The 14,760-nt window shown below is 43.7% G+C and overlaps 1 protein-coding gene across 6 annotated transcripts in view; it reads right to left on the reverse strand.

Annotated features, from left to right (window-relative positions):
• Nucleotides 1-14,760, reverse strand: part of TRAPPC9 (trafficking protein particle complex 9) — a 724,494-nt gene that overhangs the window by 489,423 nt on the left and 220,311 nt on the right. The window lies entirely within an intron of this gene.

Raw genomic sequence — 14,760 nt, forward strand, 5'->3', positions numbered from 1 at the left:
AAAAGTTGAGAGTGCATCACTCCTTAAAAAGGACAGCTCCTTACCACCTGGACGTGACAGCCTAGGCCCCAGCCTTCCTTCTGCATTTGGACCACGCAGAGCCCATCTCTGTCCTGGGCGTCTGCTGAGCTGCTCCTCAGGCTGGAATGAGTTCCCCTCCCTTCGTGTGGCCAGCTCTCTCTTGCCGCCTGACCTTAGTCTAAGTGCTACCTCCTCACCCAGCTTCAAGCAGCCACCACTCTCTGCCACAAGACCCTGCTTAAACCTCCAAGGAGCCACACGCTGCCATCCGGTTTTTTTTCTTACTTGTTAACATTATCTATAGATTGATCGGTCTAACCCACAAATCATCTTTAAGTCCTCTCTGCATCTCATGTCACATGTCCAACCCAAAAGGAAATCCTGCTAGCTCTGAGAGTATATCCAGGGATGGCTTTCGTGGCCAGCACCCACTCAGAGTCACTGTCATTTCCCTCCTGGCTCTTTTCCCCCGTTGCCTTCACTCCTTCCCCTAAGTCAGCTCCCCACACAGCTCGCAGAGTTGCCTGAGGAAAGGGGGCTCACACCCTGCCCCTAGCACTCAAGAGGAAATGTCAAAGTCTGGACTGGTCTCCAAGGCCTCTGCATGATACACCATTTAACAGAAGAGAAGACCTGGTGGAATGAATGAGACATTTGACTGCAGTTTTATATATTCTCAAGAACGTAAAGATACTGCCTCCTGAGGAGTTATTTTCAAGTAGCTGCAGCTCCCTAACAGAACCCAGGTGGCATGCAGGAGAAGTCCACCTATGAGTATGGCAAGTATCACAGACTTCCAGTGTAAACCAGGCCAAGAGAACAAACCACCAGAGGCAACTTGTGCAAGAAATCACATTAATACTGATTTTGACTTAAGATACATGGAAAAGCAGAGACAAAAGAGCAAATGGTAGAAAGTGAGGTTGGTAAGATGTGGACTAACATCGGTATGACACTTTATAATAGTTTCTAAACTTGCCCTCATTTTATTTATTCTTTTTTTTTTAAGTTCCAGAGTACATGTGCAGGATGTGCAGATTTATTCCATAGGTAAACGTGTGCCATGGTGGTTTGCTGCACCTGTCAACCCATCACCTAGGTATGAAGCCCAGCATGCATTAGCTATTTTTCCTAATGCTCTCCCTCCCCTCACTCCACCCCACAACAGGCCCCAGTGTGTGTTGTTCCCCTCCCTGTGTCCATGTGTTCTCATTGTTCAGCTTCCACTTGTAAGTGAGAACATGCGGTGCTTGGTTTTCTCCTCCTGCGTTAGTTTGCTGAGGATAATGAAACTTGCCCCCATTTTAAAGAATAGCAATAAACAACCTGCTCACAGTCACACTGGCAGTAATTGATCCTAGGCATCGTACCACACATGAATGGATGTTTAGTAAACTTGATCGGATGGATGGATGGGTAGATGGGTGGCAAGTCTGAAACACACTCGGTGCTTTTGATTCTAAGCCTAGGATCCTTTTCACTTTAACACAGTTGTTGGGAAAGAAAATTTCAATGGCTGCATATCTCAAACGAACCCATCTAAGTAACTTCTTATTAAGAAACTAAAGCTTCTTGGGATCAGATGAAGAGCATTTACTTTTAATTGATACAAAATGTGTATTTCCAAATTCCCAATCACTTAGGCCCATGGCCCTATGCCTAATATCTCTTTGCAAAAATATGCAATTAACCAAGCATAATAGAAATAGTTCATAATTTTAAAAAAACACCTCTCTTAAGCATCATTCGCTAAGGTATGTCCCCTTAAGTAGTTCAATTTTCAGGATGACAAACAATATTCAACCGAGTAAAGAAGAATTAAGCAATTTTCTATTTACAGGCTTCAAATCTTCAAAAGCTAAATTATCTTAAGTTAAAAAATAGTCTACTTGAAAAGTTCATGACACCTTATGCCCAAAATAGCACATGAAGGAACCAGACATTGTGCATCTACAATAAGAAAAATGACAAACCGATCTGTTTCTGTTGGTGGTGCCTATGGAGGACACGTATGAAGACTGTGATCAAGCACTTAAGAGCAGGGTCCTCTCTGCACTTAGAAGAAAATGGAGGTGCCCAACTGGCCCCTCTTCAAGCATTGCATGTGGGCAGTAAAGGTCCACCTGACGTCCCACAAGCAGCTCAGGCTGAATAGGCACGAAACGAACTTCAGAAGATTCTACTCCTCATAACAGGCTAGACAACTCAGACCAGCTTAGCCACGGAGAACAGCTAGAAAACGTGGACAAAGTAGTCTTAAAATCCATGCAAGCATCAGAGAGCTAACAAGAACTACAGAGCTGCTGTCTAGCAGACGGGAAATACAGAGACATGAGCCTGACAAACATCCCCTAGAGGTGCCTGCAGATTTCAGAAGAGTTCACCAAGAGAATCTGAGCAGAATCTGAGCAGAACCTTTGACATATTCAAAGGACTTGATGTAAAAAACACTGGTGTTCAGTGTTCCCCATGGAGAGTGGATAGCAAATCTGGGAAGCTTCAGGTAGGGCCACAAAGTAAAGGGTAGACTGGAAGTAAAGCAGCTATCACTGGGCCTAAGGCCCAGCTTTGAACCATGTCACTCCCTGCAACTGGTAGGCCATTTTTCCACCAAAATTTATTCCTTGTCACTCCTTGTTCTACCCCATTTTTTTCTTTTTACCTTTATGCATTGGTAATTCTCTTCCCTCTGACAACCTGATATCCTAATATCCCCCAATTTTTGGTCTCAGTTCAAATGCTACCTCTCCCATAATGCCTCCCCTAGCTGTCCTAATGGAAAGCAAGTAAGTCTTCCTCAGAGTTCCAGCATCTTCTCTGTCCTGAGACCCATGCCTACCTCCTGCTGACCTGTATACAGGCAGAGAGCCGGGTAGGAGATCAGAGGGGTTGGGGCTGAGGTGCGGCTCCCCTTCTACCCAGCTGAATGACCTTCATCAAGTCAAATAACCTTCTATGAGCTTTAAATCCATCATCCCCTAAATGGGAATAATTAGAACACATATACCGTGAGGTTATATAGAAGAATAAATGAATTATTGCATAGGAAGGATGTATCACAATGCCTGGTACGGGGCAAGCATTCAGTAAAAAGAGCTGTTCTTATTCCTACTGCAGCAAATTATGCACGTCTTAGATTCCTCCACGACTATAAACTCCTTGAAGACTGAATTCTCATCAGATTCACCACTGTGCCCCTCACAGGAGCTGATGCAGGCTCTAACAAATTGTAAGCCCTCAGTAAATAGTAACTAAATGAATGAATAAATTACAGGGTCAAATCCAGTATTTAGTTGACATGCACACAGTTTACACACACACACTCAATAAAAATTCCATCATCCCAAAGTCACATTCAACAACCAACTCCTGATTAACTGAAATTTCATCAGGTAGATATGTGCGAAGACTTATTTGTAAAGACTCAATCAAAAGCTGTTAAGTTTGAATGAGTTTATTTTTCTCTCTTTTTTCTCATTTCTCTCAGCACCATGGATACGATTTATAAAACCTCCCCATGACACCATGATGCCTGCTGTGAAGGGTACTAGTATTATGAACAGAGCCATTTGCAAAACATAAACTCCACCTTTTTTTTAGCATCTTACCCCAGAAACTAGGTCAAGTGGACCTCTAAGCAAGCATGGTATGAAAGACCAGTCAATGTGACTTCACCCAACAAGTCGTCCTCTGTTGAGTGAAGGCCAGGTGCTCAAAGGGGTACTTTTGCCATCTCATCTCTGTGTGTGTCTGTGTGTCTCTCTGTATCTCCACCCCTCTCTCTGACATATACACAGGGCCTGTAATACAGCTTGGCCAGCTCCTCCCAAGGGAAGGCTCCCGTCCTTCGCAAATTACACCAATGCTTTTATCTCCTGAAGGACCCAGATTCTTTTGTTTGTTTGTTTGTTTTTGCCTTGGAAATACCAATCCTATTTTACACTTATAACAATGGTAAAGTCTTCATTTCTGGAAATGGCCAGAAGTTTTGGCCTGTAGAGGAAAGTAGAGTGAACATCTGGCTTTTGTCTGCCCAGCGTTTCTCTTTTCTTTGGGGAGCAGCTCCTTCTTCATCCCATGTGGTTCTGGTGGGATCAAGGTTGGCCTTGATCCTGCCATGGCCAGAGATGAAAACATCCCATCAACAGTGTTTATCAGAGGACAAACAGAAGGTACAAGAAGGGACATGAAAAGCCCTCCTTTGAGATTTGATTTACAAATTCTAGGAAGAAAAGATTCCGGTTTGTCTTCCTCTGAATCACGTTATAAAGATCCAGCTATGGGCCGAGCACGGTGGCTCATGCCTGTAATCTCAGTACTTTAGGAGGCCAAGGTGGATGGATCACTTCAGGTCAGGAGTGTTCAAGACCAGCCTGGGCAACATGGTGAAACCCCATCTCTACTAAAAATACAAAAAATAGCTGGGCGTGGTGATGCACACCTACAGTCCCAGCTACTGGGGAGGCTGAGACAGAAGAATTGGTTGAACCTGAGAGGCAGAGGTTGCAGTAAGCTGAGATCGCACCCCTGCACTCCACCCTGGGTGACAGGGAGAGACTCTATCTCAAAAAAAAAAAAAAGAAAAAGAAAAGAAAAATATCCAGCTATGGGGCCTGCCTGCAGCCCTCCTTCCACAACACATTGAGACACCCTGGGCAACACACAACTCTATGAACCTTAGTTTTCTTGGCTCTAAAACAGGAACCAACTGAAAAACTCAATGAGATTTGATGTAAAAGTACTTGGAAAAACACAAATCAGCAATGTTTTGGAACTAGGAGGCTGTGGGATATGAGCACTTTGCAAAAAAAAAGAAAAAAGTCTTAAAATTCCATCTGAAATTTACCTCCTTTTTGGACACAGACCTCAAAATATCCAAGAAACCTCCAAAACCTGTCATCTTCAAGCTCAGAAAAGTACTAAGAAAGCCACTCTATGGATTCTTTATAGACTACAGAAGTCTGTTCTCAAATCCAACTGAAGATACAAAACACAAGAAGCATATAAATTACAAATGGGGACAGGTAAGAGGCAGAAGTCAGCCTTCGGAAAACTGAAGCTGAGCCCTTCGCCCATACAGGAACAGAGCTGGAGAGAAGGCGGCAGCTGCAGAGGGATGGCGAGAGATGAGATGGAATAAGATGTCGTGAGCAGGGAAGCAAATCACTGGGTGCGCCTGGGAAGGATCTCTCTCCAGCTGGGGTGGGGTGGAGGGGAGAAAATTATGTTCAATCATTTAGCCAATTTTTCTGCCAACACAGGCTATCACAAATAGAACAGAGAACAGATTGGGATGACAATTAATAGGAAGACAGGACAAAAAAAGTTACAAACAGATGAAGGCGGCCTAGTAGGAGGACTAAAGAGTTTAGTGGATTTATCAGGACAGAGGGTATTTAAGAATGGTATGAGTCTGGTAGATGATCATGAATAAAACTGAGCTTTTAGAGAGAATTTCATACTTACCATTTATAGTGCTCAACTTTTCTATTAAGAGCAACTCTGTGAGAAATTCAGAAAGACAATTTTGCATGCTAAAATAATACTTCTCTCTAGAATTCAGCCATATCCCAACCATGATGACAATTGGAGAAAATGACAGCTGAACGCAGGATTTGTGCAAGGGAAAGAAAAAGCAGAGTCACAATAAAAACAGCTCTTCTAGGAAAGGGTGAGGGCCGAGGGCCACGTCTGTGGCCTGGCACCAGGCGCTCAGTGCACACCATCCAACTCTTCACACCCTGCAAAGTCAGGCGTTCTCTTACCAATTCTATAGATGAGGAAGCTGAGGCTCTGAGAAGGTAAGTAGCTTGCTCAATATCACACAGCTCATCAGAAGCACAGCCAGAACTAGGCCTCATGACAACTGGATTGGTCACTACCCAGCAAAACTGACCCATTACAGTCCCCACACTGAGCTTCCACAAAAGCTCACCGGCCAAGGTTGTTCTGTAGCACATCACTGGGTCAAAACTGTACACCATGCGTTCCACTAAACCGATCACAAGGACCCTTGCAGGGGCTTAGCATCTACCTCCAGTGGTGGGATCTACGCAGGGATGTGTCCATTTTGGTACACTTTCAAAAGAGACACTAATGCATAAGGTTGAATACATTTTACTCTCTTGTGAGAGGCACCAAAAATAAACTAGAATAAAATACATTAACAAAGGCAACAGGAGGCAACAATCGCTCAGTGGGAGTTTGTCAGGGTATGCTGTTCCAGGTAGAATATATTTTAAAGATGCTTTCTCATTTAGTCATAAAATCCACAGGTGCCAAAAAAGCCCATCTGGTTATCATAAAATATCCTCAAGAAAACCAAAGCAGTAGAAGCAGTTGGCTAAGAAATTAGCCAATACTCATCCTTAATTTCCATAAAGAAAGTGGCATGCTCGTTCATTCAGAAACTTTGAAATATGCTTAGGAAAGAAAAAATAATCATACAGGAATAGTGGCCTTCACATACTATTCAAATGGCAACAGTCCACATTCCCCATGGGCAGCCTCACTTTGAGACTGGTCTTCCTTCTGTTGGATGCTCCCTGCAGTGGGACCAGACGTAAAGTCCTCTGCCCTCACTGACATCAGAAGCCTCCACGTACAGGAGGCTGTAACTACCAGCTGAACACGTGAAATGTTCTGGGTGGTTCCCAACTTGTTCTAAACTTAGACTGTGGTGACAATTGCACAACCCTGTGAATACGCTAAAAGTGACTGAATTGTATCTCATGTGAATTCTATCACAACAAATATTTTTTAAAAACTAAAAGGGTAGTATAACTGTGTTACAGTACAACACACTTTGGGGGTAGGGGGGAAGATAAAGAGAAAAGAGAGATTATATCCAAATGAATAACAATTAGACCAGAAGCTAACCTCCCAGCAGCAAGGGAAGTCAAAAGAATTCATCTTCAAAATATTAAAGAAAATTCATCTGCTACACTAGACTTATGTATACGCAGAACTTTTTTTTAAGAATGACGGTGACAAACACATTTTTTAGCTAAAAACTAAGAGAACCTACCACCAACACGTTCTCACTAGGGACTTCTAAATATTATACTTCAGGTACATAGAAAATAATTTCAGAAGGAAGGTCAAAGATGTAGAAAAGAATGGGAAACACAGAAAGCAGTAGGCAAGCAGATACATCGAACATTGGGCTTTAGTCAATTCCATATGTTTTCTTTTTGTTTTTTCTCTTTTTTTTTGAGACAGAGTCTCACTCTGTCGCCCAGGCTGGAGTACAGTGGTGCAATCTTGGCTCACTGCAACCTCCCCCTCCCGGGTTCAAGCAATTCTCTGCCTCAGCCTCCCAAGTTGCTGGGATTACGGGCATCTGCCACCACACCTGGCTAATTTTTTTTTGTATTTTTAGTAGAGACAGGGTTTCTCCATCTTGGCCAGGCTGGTCTTGAACTCCTGACCGACCTCGTGATCCACCCACCTCAGCCTCTCAAAGTGCTGGAATTATAGGTGTGAGCCACCGCGCTCGGCCTCTTTTTTCTTTTTTGAGACAGAGTCTTACTCTATCGCTGAGGCTGGAGTGTAGTGGCACGATCTCAGCTCACTGCAACCACCGCTTCCCGGGTTCATGCCTTGGCCTCCCAAGTGGCTGAGGTTACAGGCGCACACCACCACACCCAGCTAATTTTTGTATTTTTAGTAAAGATGGGGTTTCGCCATGTTGGCCACGCTGGTCTCAAACTCCTGGCCTCAAGTGATCCACCAGCCTTGGCCTCCCAAAGTGCTGGGGTTACAGGCATGAGCCACCACACCTGGCCTCCATATGTTTTCAATGTACCAAATATTCCCTTGGCCTCTAAAACATACAAAGCAACATCACATAGGCAGAAAAGGTCCTTTAAAGTTGCAGCCCTAAAATCTGAGAGTGAGATTTCCTTCTAGGGTCCCAGATAACTCCACATGGCAGTGCACACAGACAGACACTTCCTCCCAGTCATTTCACAGGGAGTCCAGACCGTCACCTGCCAGGGAAAATGTAAACATTCACACAGCAGCAAGGCCATCTCACAACAGGCACAAGCATATAACGTGCTCCAAGAGCCAATGTCCAACCAAGACTGCATGTGGCACCTGCTGGTAAGAATGATCTCCTTTGCTGGACAAAGACACTGGCCACACAACTACAAAGCACTTTTACAGCACTGGACAGTCCTGTTACCATAAGGATATTATTGCATTTTCTTCCCTTCTGAAGATGGTTAAGAAAAAAAGAAGTAGGGCGGGGTGGCTCATGCCTATAATCCCAGCACTTTGGGAGGCCGAGGCAGGTGAATCACCTGAGGTCAGGAGTTCAAGACCAGCCTGACCAACATGGTGAAACCCTGTCTCTACTAAAAATACAAAAAAAATTAGCTGGGCATGGTGGCGGGCGTCTGTAGTCCTAGCTACTCAGGAGGCTGAGGCAGGAGAATGGTGTGAACCCGGGAGGCAGAGCTTGCAGTGAGCCGAGATCGGGCCACTGCACTACAGCCTGGACGACAGAACAAGACTCCATCTCAAAAAAAAAAAAAAAAAAAAAATTAGCCAGGCATGGTGACACACGCCTGTAATCCCAGCTACTTGGGAGGCTGAGGCAGGAGAATTGCTTGAACCTGAGAGGTGGAGGTTGCAGTGAGCCGAGATTGCGCCACTGTGCACTCCAGCCTGGGCAACAAGAGCAAAACTCCATTTAAAAAAAAAAGAAGAAAAAGTGCATGAAACTGAAGCAGGTGAGGACTCAGCCACAGGAAAGGAAAGCATTTGTGAGCACTGGGGATTGGTCCTGGAGGGCATGCCCTTTTCTGCGGAAATCGTCAAGAGAAGTGGAAACTGTGGCTGGGGGTTTTAGGACCCCTCTGACTGACACAGGAAGTCAGACTTGGATCTGGGCACTTACAACAGTGACCTGCACTGACATCTTTACTAGACCATAGAGTGTTGGGGGCAGGAAGCCTGCATTCAAAGTCTGTATCCAAACAGTTTGTCACAGTGCCTAGCACGTAGCAGCTATGGAGAAAAATATTTGCCGGGTGAACGAATGAGCTAATGTCACTTCCTAGTTCCTCTGTGACAAGAAATGCCTCACAGCCTCAGGTGCTGCCCGGCACATGGGAAGCCCAGGACACGCCTCCGAGGCCAGCATTTCCAGGGACAGTGACGCACGGACACTCCCTGAAGTTGTGTCATGTGGCAGCCAAGAACTGCATGCCTGCACTGAAAAGCACCTAATAAGGACACGAATGAATGACTTTGTGAATTAATGACTTCATGAATGAATAAGTAAATGACCATCTTCCGGCAAAAAGAGAGAAAAGCAGTTTGTTGCTAGGCTTTCAAATCCAAAGATTATTTTTAAAAACTGCTAGTAAATCACTGCCTTTTTTTTTTTTTTTTTTTTTTTTGAGATGGAGTCTTGCTCTGTCGCCCAGGCTAGATTACAGTGGTGCAATCCCGGCTCACTGCAACCTCCGCCTCCCGGGTTCAAGCAATTCTCCTTGCCTCAGCCTCCCAAGTAGCTGGGATTACAGGTGTGGCACCACCACACACAGCTAATTTTTTTTTTTTTTTGTATTTTTAGTAGAGGCCCCTCTCTCTCCCCCACCACACACACAAATGTTAAGTCCCTGGAATTGACTTTGCTCTTTTCTGCCACAGGGTTTTTACACATTTTCCCACCCTACCCTTTTCACCTACTTAAGTCCTGCCCCTTCTGTAAATCTTACCTCAGTAATTATTCCCACAGAAAAGTCTTCCCAGCCCTTTAAATTAAGTCAAACCCTGATTATATACTTACAACGTCACATATTCTGTACCTAGCAGTTAACAGTTAGCAGAGACAGGGTTTTGACATGTAGACCAGGCTGGTCTCGAACTCCTGACCTCAGGTGATCCACCTGTCTTGGCCTCCTAAAGTGCTGGGATTACAGGCATGAGCTACCGTGCCCGGCCTGTTTTCTTTTTAAAAAACATCTCAAAATAGAGATGGGTCTTGCTATGTTGCCCAGGCTGGTCTCAGACTCCTAGGCTCAAGCTCAAACTCCTAGGCTCAAACTCCTAGGCTCAAGCGATCCTCCTACCTTGGCCTACCAAAGTGCTGGGATTACTGGTGTGAGACACTGGACCTGGGCATAAATCACTTCTCTGTAGTGTAAGAATGTCAGAATGGATTGCTCTGAAGAGTAATGAATTCCTTGTTACTAGAACTGGCCAAGCAGAAGGCAGGTAACTTCTTGGCCAAGATCTTGGGGAGCAAGTGGAGGCAGGAGGAACTTGGGGAACCTGGCTCCCCCACAAGGTAGCATGAATTGCTTTTGTCCTTTTCTCTCTCTATTACCCTAGCCCGGCTTTCTCCCTGTTCACATAGAGGAAGGTAGAACGGAGCAGAGTCACTGGATGAAGTCCCAAAGGATTAAGAGACATGCAGGTCTGGGTTCAAATCCTAAAGGTGTTCTCTTCACTTGCCCAGAAGCAATTTGCTGAAAGGAGCACTGGACATGGAGTCGAAGCCCCAGCCCCTCTGACCTGAGGAAAGACATTCAACATCACTGCACATCAACAGTGACTATCTCAACAGCGTGGAGGTTCCGATCCTCTTACGCCTCCACCCCAGGTTTTGTGTCTTTTGTATCTTGTTTATATGTGTTACTCCATTTCTACTTGAAGAGAAACACAAATAAATGAACATCAATTCTCCAAAGAAAGCCACAGAAATAGCTCAATTAACATATGTTATTTTAGGATAAAAATCAGGGAAACGAAACCAGAACACTGTCAGTTTGAGATTAAAGTAGAAGGCCTATTTCATAGGATAATAAAGGAAGAATGGTGGTTTCCCAAGCCAAAGCGTGACATGTGCTTGTTCTCCTTTTAGAAGCTAGAAATGCAAAGTATAATCTCAGTGTTTCGTGTGTTCTTCACAGTTGTACCAAAGCACTGCGCATCCCTAGAAGACAGGCAAAGTCATTATCTCTTCATTAAACAGTCAGCCGAATCAACGACATCACAGAGCTGACAATGTCAAGGTAGAGCATTGATTTTTAAAAGTCTCCAAAGTAAAGGCTCACCCCATCATCCCTCAAAATGTTTCTTCCGCACAAATTAGTTTTAACTCCTATGGCCTAAGTTTCTTAAGGACTTTTTTTTTTTTTTTTTTTTTGAGACGGAGTCTCACTCTGTCGCCCAGGCTGGAGGGCAGTGGTGCGATCTCAGCTCACTGCAACCTCCGCCCTCCGAGTTCAAGCGATTCTCCTGCCTCAGCCTCCCGAGTAGCTGGGATCACAGGCATCTGCCACCACGCCCAGCTAATTTTTTGTGTTTTTAGTAGAGATGGGGGTTCACCATCTTGGCCAGGCTGGTCTTGAACTCCTGACCTCGTGATCCACCCGCCTCGGCCTCCCAAAGTGCTGGGATTACAGGCATGAGCCACCATGCCCAGCCTCAAGGACTAACTTTATAAAGGCTTCTTTCTCCCCTTCCTCCCTTCCTCTCTCACACACACACTTCCTCTCTCTCTCTCTTTCCCTCCCTTCCCCTCCCTCCCTCCCTTTCTCCCCACCACACACACACACACACACACACACACAAACACACACTCTCTCTCCCCCACCACACACACAAATGTTAAGTGGAACTGGCTTTGCTCTTTTCTGCCACAGAGTTTTTACACACACACATTAAAAAAAAAAAAACCTTTTCCTGCCCTACCCTTTTCACCTATTTAAGTCCTGCCCCTTCTGTGAATCTTACGTCAGTAATTATTCCCAGAGAAAAGCCTTCCCAGCCCTTTAAATTAAGTCAAACCCTGATTATATACTCACAGCATCACATATTCTGTACCTAGCGTTTAGCAGTTATAATTTTTCATTTACTTGTGAAATGGCTTATCCCTCTCACTAGACTTATGCTAATACAGTAGCCACTAGAGAAATATGGGTACTTAAATTTAAAGTAATTAAAATTAAATATAATTAATAATGAGTCATTGAGATCAGGGGTCCCCAACCCCCGGTCCGTGGCCTGTTAGGAACTGGGCCACACAGCAGGAGGTGAGCAGAGGGCCAGATCAGTGGAAGCATTAGATTCTCATAGGATCACAAACCCTACTGTGAAATGCACATGCAAGGCATCTAGGTTGCGTGCTCTTTATGAGAATCTAACGCCTGATGATCTGAGGTGGAACAACTTCATCCAGAAACCACTGTCTTCCATGAAACCCATCCCTGGTGCCAAAAAGCCTGGGGACCGCTGCTTTAGATGCACCGTCCATGTCTCAAGTGACCAAGGCCACATGTGGCTGGTGGCTCCCATGGTGGACAGTACTGCACAGGCCATTCCCGCCAGTACAGAGAGTTCTGTGGATGGCACCATCCTGGATGCTGAGCTCCTAGAGGGCAAAGACTGTGTCTTATTTTACTCCAGACACTCCCAAGAGTAGCAGAGTGCATGGAATAAAACAGATATGCAATAAATATTTGTGAGGAAGACAGAGAAAAAAAAGAACTATGACTGCTTTCTTTGCTAAACCATGCCCCACTTTATAAAAACCCAGAAAGAATGAAATTGTATAAGTCTTGTTCCTTGATTAGAAGAGAACATTAAGAATTAGTTACTTCCATAAGTTAAGACTGCATGACATAATTCCAAATCTTCTATAATTCCTGCTGTCTATTCAACAAATACTTGTGAGTACTTAATATGTGCCACACAATACTACACACAAGTTAATTCAAGATGGTTCATATGCCTAAATGCAAAAACTAAAACAATACATTCTCTAGAAGAAAACATAACATTTCCATGACCTTGATGTAAGTAAAGATTTCCTAAACAAAAATTAGCGCTAACCAAAGGAAAATAATTATAATAAAATTAAGAAATCTAAGAAAATTTATAATTTTTTTTTTTTTTTTTTTTTTGCGTTGGAGTTTCACTCTTGTTGCCCAGGAGGGAGTGCAATGGCACAATCTTGGCTCACTGCAACCTCCACCTCCCCAGTTCAGGCAATTCTCCTGCCTCAGCCTCCCAAGTAGGCTGGGATTACCAGTGCCTGCCACCATGCCCACCTAGTTTTTTGTATTTTTAGTAGAGACAGGGTTTCGCCATGCTGGTCAGGCCAGTCTCTAACTCCTGACCTCAGGTGATCCGCCTGCCTCGGCCTCCCAAAGTGCTGGGATTACAGGCGTGAGCTATCATGCCCGGGTGAAAATTTACAATTTTTAGTTAAGAAATTTAATTAAGAAAATTGATAAATTCTCTTCATCAAAAGACAACATCAGGAAAGTAAAAAGCCCAGCCACAGGATCTAAAATGTGTGCAATACTCATAGCTGACAATGGACTAATACCCAAAATATGTTGAGTACTCCTACAAATCAGTTGGAAGGTAAATAACCCAATAAAAAAATGAAGAAAATATTTTAATAGACACTTTGCAAAAGTATATATCCAAATAATAAATAAGTATATGACAGATGTGCAACCTCATTGGCTGCTTGGGAAAAGCAAGTTAATACCACAGTGAGACAATACCACATGTAGACCAGAACAGCTGTAATTTAAAACACTGACCATACCAATGGGTGGTGAGGAGCTGGGGCAAGAGAGAGTTCATACATAGTGCTGGGATATACAGAAATCCCAAGAACCACTTTGAAAATCTGTTTGGCTCTGGATCTATTAAAGCCAGCATAAACCTGAGCTTAATGTCTACCAAATACATGCACAAGACTGTCTACAGCAGCATCATTCAAAACAGCCCAAAAGTAAAAACCACCCACATGTTCATCACAAGTATAATGAATAAACTGTGGTATTTTCACGCAATACCATCCAGCCACAAAAAAGAACAAATGCAACACACGATATGCATGCATCTCAGATATCATGTAGAGGAAGAAGGAAAAAAACAAGATACACTGATTTCAGACTTCTAACAGGGAGAAATCAAGAGTATACAATTGTGTCACTTTAGGCCAAAGGAAAAAAGAAAAAAAAAGAAAGTACACTGTATTTTTTTTTTTTTTTTTTTTGAGACAGAGTCTCACTTTGTCACCCAGGCTGGAGTGCTGGGGCGTGATCTTGGCTCACTGCAACCTCCGCCTCCCAGGCTCAAGCAATTCTCCTGCCTCAGCCTCCCAAGTAGCTGGGATTACAAGCATGTGCCACCATGCCCAGCTAATTTTTATATTTTTAGCAGAGATGGGGATTCACCATGTTGGCCAGGCTGGTCTCGAACTCCTGGCTTCAAGCGATCTGCCCACCCCAGCCTCCCAAAGTGCTGGGATTGCAGCATGAGCCAGAGTGCCCAGTCACTTATTTCTTCTACATGGAATTTAAGTAAAAACAAAACTAATCTATGATGATAGAAGTCATAATTGACAGTTATCTTTGTGGGGAGCTATCGACTGGCATAGGACTCAAGAGAACTGGAGGGTGCTGAAAATTATTTATATCATGATCTAGGTGTTTACACAGATTCATATGAACGTAAAAATAAAAATTCATCAAGCTATAAACTTTTGTGTTCATTACTGTATGTAAGTTACACTTCCATAAAAAAGACTTCAAACACCACTTAACAAAAACTATCAGGGAATAAATCTAGTAAAATCTGTGGGACCTTTATAGAGAATATGAGGCAATATTTTTGAAAGACATTTAAAATGACAAATAAATGAAGAGACATACAATATTCATAGATAGGAAGACTAACCACCATAAACACATCACTTCT

This window comes from Nomascus leucogenys, chromosome 16 (genome assembly GCF_006542625.1).
Source record: "Nomascus leucogenys isolate Asia chromosome 16, Asia_NLE_v1, whole genome shotgun sequence".
Classification (NCBI taxonomy): domain Eukaryota; kingdom Metazoa; phylum Chordata; class Mammalia; order Primates; family Hylobatidae; genus Nomascus; species Nomascus leucogenys.